Source organism: Tasmannia lanceolata, unplaced genomic scaffold (assembly GCF_043159265.1).
Source record: "Tasmannia lanceolata isolate RefF3 unplaced genomic scaffold, GAP_Taslan_0.1 ptg000025l, whole genome shotgun sequence".
Lineage (NCBI taxonomy): Eukaryota > Viridiplantae > Streptophyta > Magnoliopsida > Canellales > Winteraceae > Tasmannia > Tasmannia lanceolata.
The window spans coordinates 10795786-10802428 of record NW_027518702.1 but is presented as its reverse complement, the minus strand read 5'-3'; positions in this window follow the sequence as shown (position 1 = coordinate 10802428).

Here is a 6643-nt window from a genome sequence, read left to right as displayed (position 1 = left end):
AGCAACATAAAATGGGCTTAAAACAAATTTTACACACATTTTCCACTTAAAATTGGGTGTAAAATTGTTTTACACCTATTTTACGCCAAAAGTTGAAAGATACCTAAATGAAATTTCGTAGACCAGTATTGGATGGTTAGGATTGACCAATTGGTGATGTTTTTTTGGTCAATGGGTCCACACACAACGGGTCTACAATTGCATTTGGGTTTAATGAAGATTGAAGCGACCAATTCAAATAGTCTTGGGCCTACTAAACGAAGACTGATAAAAAAAAAATGTGGTTTTGCAGATGAGAGGATGCTATGACGAATTCCAAGATTAATGCACATCCCATGTGTGGTGGGCCTCAATAAAGGGTGTTGTTCACCATAGGGATAGCAAGTTGGGGTTTGTTTTATCCTTGGATTGTCTAGCTATCCCATTTTCATCTTCCTTCTTGGATAAAATACTACCAGAGCAACATTGGTGAACAACGTGCGAGATAATTTCAAGATAAACTTACACAATCAAGATGTACATGGTGAGAAGCCCCAAAGAGTTCTTGAGATTAAAAAATGTGTTTTTTTGTGAGATTGATCTCAGCCCTGTTAAAGATTTTTCAAAATCAAGTGTTTTTGGTCAAAACAATTTTTGGAAAATATTTTTTTCAAGTGTGTTTTGGAAAAGGAAAAACTTTTCTTTGGAAATAGTTACTTTTTGCAAGAGAAAGAGAAGAGTGTAAAGTAGAGGGAAAAGATAGTCCCGTACCGACTCGTAAGAAAGAAAGAGTTGAGCTTATAAAGCTTCACTCTTTCTTCTTATTTGTTTATGTGCACATGGGGTCTTAGCCGTGGGTCGAACCGCGGGACGGCAACGCACCGTCCGCGCACGCGCACACGCACGCGCGGCGTGGGCAATGGGCTGTAGGGCGCTTTAATGGCGCTTTTTTAGGAATTGATTATTTTGATAAACATGCATTTCAACATCCACTATACGGAATTGATTATTTTGATACATATGCACCCGTTGCTAGGATTTCTATCATTAGAGTCTTGATTGCTCTTGCTTCCATATACAAACTTCACATTCACCAAATGAATGTTAAAACAGCATTCTTAAATGGTAAACTTGATGAAGAAGTGTATATGGAACAACCTGAAGGTTTCATTTTACCTGGTCAAGAGCATAAAGTTTGTAAATTAGTCAAATCTTTATATGGCCTAAAGCAAGCTCCTAAGCAATGGCATGAAAGATTTGATAAGGTGTTAGTCTCTAATGGTTATAGAATTCATGAGTCAGATAAATGTGTATATAGTAACTTTAAAGGTGGTAGTGGTGTTATTATATGTTTATATGTTGATGATATGTTAATATTTAGTACAGATTTTGAATGTATTCAAAGTACTAAATTATTTTTATCTCAAAACTTTGATATGAAAGATATGGGTGAAGCAGATGTGATCTTGGGTATAAGAATCATAAGACATAACAGTAGTTTGATTCTAACCCAGTCACATTATATTAAAAAAGTTCTTAAAAAGTTTAATCATTTTGATTGTTCACCTGCTTCAACTCCTTTTGATCCTAGTGGGAAGTTATATCTTAATTCTGGAAGGACTATTTCTCAACTAGGGTATGCTAGTGTGATTGGTAGCCTTATGTATGCTATGACCTGTACTAGGCCAGACATAGCATTTGCTGTGGGTAAGCTTAGTAGGTTTACCAGTAATCCAAATTTCTCTCATTGGAATGCAGTCTATAGAGTATTAAAATATTTAAAGAAAACTATAGACTATGGTTTATGTTATGGTGGGTATCCAACTGTAATAGAAGGATACATTGACGCTAGTTGGATAACTGAGCGTATAGATCATACATCAACCAGTGAGTGGATTTTCACCCTTGGTGGGGGAGCAGTCTCCTGGGCCTCTAAGAAACAAACATGCATTTCAACATCCACTATGGAAGCAGAGTTTATAGCTCTGGCAGCATGTTGTAAAGAGGCGGAATGGCTTCGGAATTTGTTATTGGAAATTCCGTTATGGCCTAATCCTATGCCATCGATTTATGTCCACTGTGATAGTCAGGCCACACTATCAAGGGCATATAATCATGTTTATAATGGTAAGTCCAAGCATATAGGACTTAGACATAGTACTGTGAGAGAGTTACTTACTAATGGAGTAGTAACTATTGATTTTGTGAGATCAAGCCAAAATTTGGTTAATCCATTTACTAAAGCTCTTGCGAGAGATATGGTGTGTAAAACATCATTAGGGATGGGGTTAAAGCCATTACCAAATAGTCACCAATGATGGAACCTCGACTCAACACTTGAATAAATATCAAGTCTTGAGTTCAATGAGTCAAAGTACATCATATGGAGTGATTGCAAGCACTATAATATATATTATATTTCCATCCCAAGGTAAAGTGCTTGGTACCTGTAATGTATAAAAGGGAAAGGCTGAGCATTTGAGCTCTTAATAGACTTATAACAAAGTGTTGGAGTGTTATAGTTACAGGGGCACTCTTGATAAGTCTACCTATGTGAGTGTGGGAGTGGTGCCGCTTCCTATGAGACCTGGCTAGTTTCTAGAGCACTCATGAAACCAAGATATAGACACAAGGCCAATTCATGTGTCGGTTTTTTAGAAATTGCCTAAAGAGATAAATTCTTATGTGTGAGATGTGTCCGGTTAACCAAATAGAATCGCTAGTTCAAAGACATGTCTACTGTGCAATTCTTGTTAACTTTGATGTGTTTTCACTAGGTAAAGGTTCAAATCGAAAGATACCTTTATTTATGCATAAAAATTCCAAGCCTGATGAGAAAACCTTTTTGGATTTTGAAAATGGTGGGGGATTGTTAAAGATTTTTCAAAATCAAGTGTTTTTTGTCAAAACAATTTTTGGAAAATATTTTCTTTAAGTGTGTTTTGGAAAAGGAAAAACTTTTCTTTGGAAATAGTTACTTTTTGCAAGAGAAAGAGAAGAGTGTAAAGTAGAGGGAAAAGATAGTCCCGTACCGACTCGTAAGAAAGAAAGAGTTGAGCTTATAAAGCTTCACTCTTTCTTCTTATTTGTTTATGTGCACATGGGGTCTTAGCCGTGGGTCGAACCGGGGGACGGTGCAACGCACCGCCCGCGCACGCGCACAAGCACGCGCGGCGTGGGCAATGGGCTGTAGGGCGCTTTAATGGCGCTTTTTTAGGCGCACTTTGCACTTCGCACGCCGCATCGTAGCGAGGAGCGATTGGAGCCTTTAATTTTTCCAGATTTGATCTGGACCGTTGGATCTAGACGATTGTGGATCGGTCTAGTGGGTGGGCCGAATAGTTCATAGGCCCATCGAGCCCAAGCCCAGTGTCGAATAGTTCGATTGGGTTGGGCTTTGATTCGAGCACATCGGTCGGCCCAGCGGGCCCAGTGCTCCAACGGTCAGTGGGTGCGATCCATTGGGTTGTGTCCCTTCCCCAACGGTCAAGGATCTAAGGGGTGCGATCTGTACCATAGATGGATCATCTAACGGTTAGATGGGAGGACGGGAATTTAAATATCCCAACAGTCTCTCTAGGATTGATCTGGTTCGTTGAATCGCGTATGGGCGCGATCTAACGGCCAGAATTCAAACCGATCTGGAAAGACTCTATACAGGGGTGCTTTTCACACTGAAAAGTCACCAGAGGCTCTATAAAAGTTGCAGAACCCAGCCATTTCAAGATAGAATCGAATTTACCCATTTCTGGAAAAATTCTTAAGGCTTCCAGTGCATTATACTCTCTTTCTTGTTCCCACCAAAATTCGTTTTACTAAACTATTTTCTTATTGTTTATCTAATTACTGTTATACTGCAGTAACAGAAATTAGACTGATTCTCTCAGGCTTGTAAGATTCAAAGGGCATTTCGGATTTGACTCCGCTTGTGCATAGCGTCGTCAAATTAGTAGGACATTCCTACTGGCTTCATTGTATCTTGGAGGCAGTTCGCGGATCCCCTTTGCACACTTCTAGTGGGGGCGAAATCTGTCTTAAGGAAAGCGATTTCGCGCCTTGAAGCAAACTGGTTACTGTTTAGATACAAACTAATTCTCCAACAAGCCCTTCACCAAAATGATAAGAAGTAATTATGATTATTCGATCAGCAGTGTCTAATAAAATATTCATCTGTGTAAAAAAGCCCATTGAAGTAATATCTCTCCGAAGTGTGACCCATTGAAGTAGTATCTCTTCGAAATGTGAATAGTTTTTTTTATATAGTTTCTGTTCTCTGAATAGTTTCCCATAATGGTAATGTGACAACTTGAGTCTTTCATTAATTTTCCAAAGTGTCGATTAACTTCGACATGACGTCTAGTTGATATATGATTTGTTCCATTGATCGATATAATTGAATGTCAATAGACTTCTATGGATTTTTGCAGTTCTGAGCGATTTGCTCATTTTTATGATTTTTCGAAGTTGAAGTTGCCGTTTTTGTATAATTTATGTTGTTGGATTCAACTGGCATTCGTCTCTGAGCAGAGGAAGGAGGCTCTGTTTATTTTTAACATGAAGGCCGAGCCATCCTACTACTTCACAAAGGTATAAATCCATTCTAAATTTAATATGTCTACTTTGCCCAGATGGACATAAAACGATTCTAAATTTCAATGATCAATTAAACTGGTTCATAAAAATCCCATTCAAGATGCACCTTAGCCAACCAAGGAGTTAGTAAAGTATGTGACAGAACTGTCCTTTTTACCCAACACAATATTCCAAAGCAAAATTTAACATGAACCCATGACACCTAAAAGTAACTAGTGAAGCATGCAAATAAATTGTGTGGTGTGAACAGATCAGAGGGATTGCCCATACCTGAAATCCAACAAACAAGTGACTACTGTGGGATAACCATAAAAGACCATGACACTTTAGAAAGTCCTGCCAAGAAAACACTGTCTTGGCTCATATTCTGAACCTGATAATCCTTACCAGACTTATAGTTACAATTTTGTTTTTGAAAGGAAAACAACCTAACACTAGCATTGATCTGCAGTTAACATCTTTAAGGTTTCTATGGACAATGAGGGACCAACAAATGTACCTCCTTGTGTCTCTAGGTACTATTACACAAGAGGTCTTCTGTTATTAGAAATTCTAAGTAGAGACTAAAGTAAGACCTTTAAAGGACTGACTTCACACCACATCCAGATTCAAACTCTATCAGATATACCCATCCTATACCTAATTCTCAGTTTAAAGGACTCAGACACTCCAACTTTATCGACCTAGGGGACCCCATTTGGCCCCCAGGTACCAAAACCCATAAGACACTTTTAGTGATTGTTTTTCAGTCTACTAAAGTCATCTCAAACCTCAACAGCCCCATTCCGAAATCCCACTTCATTTTTGCTATCTGACTACTATTTCCTTAAATTATTTTTCATTTTGGATTTTTAAGATCAGGTTGATGATGGTTCTTTCTTTGAGTAACTTATGTTATATGTTAGACTTTATATAGCATGCATATAACTTTGGAACATTTAATTATTTATATTTTGGGCTTTGTTTCCTTGATAAAAAATGGCACTGAATCTTACAATACCTTCATGAATTAAATTCAAAACCATATGTGACTCGATTTCTTTTGATATACAGAATTGATCTGTAGTGGTTCATAACGTTTCTTAGAATTAGGAGTTCATTCAAGTCTTGTTATGGGATTGTATGAGGTTGAATAATATGAGTACTCACTAATTACTCTGGTCGGTGGCTAAAAGCCAGCCATTATTGAATGTCAATATAATTATTTCGAGTTTACATCTTTTAAGCAAGAATCCAGGATTTTAGTCAGTTTGGAGTCCTATGTATATTGCATATGTTTGCCTACTAGTATGGGACCAAGGTTTGAAATTTCGGTTTCAGTTGAAATTTTGGTGTAAATCTTAAAATTTCGGAATAAATTTCGGTTTCCATCCCGGCCGAAATCTGAAATTTTGGATTTCGGACAAAATTTAAAACCATGTATGGGACTAAGGGTATAGTAACTTTTCCACATTAAAATTCTACTTTGGCCAAGTAACACCAAAATCCTCCTTGGGCCAAGTAATTTGGATATGGATTTAGTCTTGTATGGACTCATGTTTTAAGATCTTGTTAAAAATATGCATGCATGTTTGCTCATCCTCTTGTCATACTCAAACGAGAAACACATGCAGAGATGTTCTAGGACCTCTGTATTTCCTCATCCCTATGCTTGGAATTTTCTTTTTGCTGAAAAATATCAGCCATATCCATATTAAACCTATTTACTGATAGCATAGTTCTACTAATTAAGGATCTTTTATCAAGTGATATTCTGGTTGCTAGAGTTTTGAATCATAGATTTTGGATACTAGCCTTACCATTTAACTTTACCTGCTGGTAAAGCTGTTCAAGCTGTTCATGAATTATCCAGTACTTTGGCACAATTTACTATCACCATTTTCTACTTAGTAGGCAGCACTTTTAATTGCATTTTAACTGCGTTTTACATATTATTGTGCTCAAGAGTTGAATTTTTCTTCCCTACATTTATGTGTTTTGATGTATATCTGTGGAAGTTCTTTCTTGCACCTATTGAAGAGTTGCACCCTCATGAACTATCATGGTACCCAGTATTATACAATGCAATCAA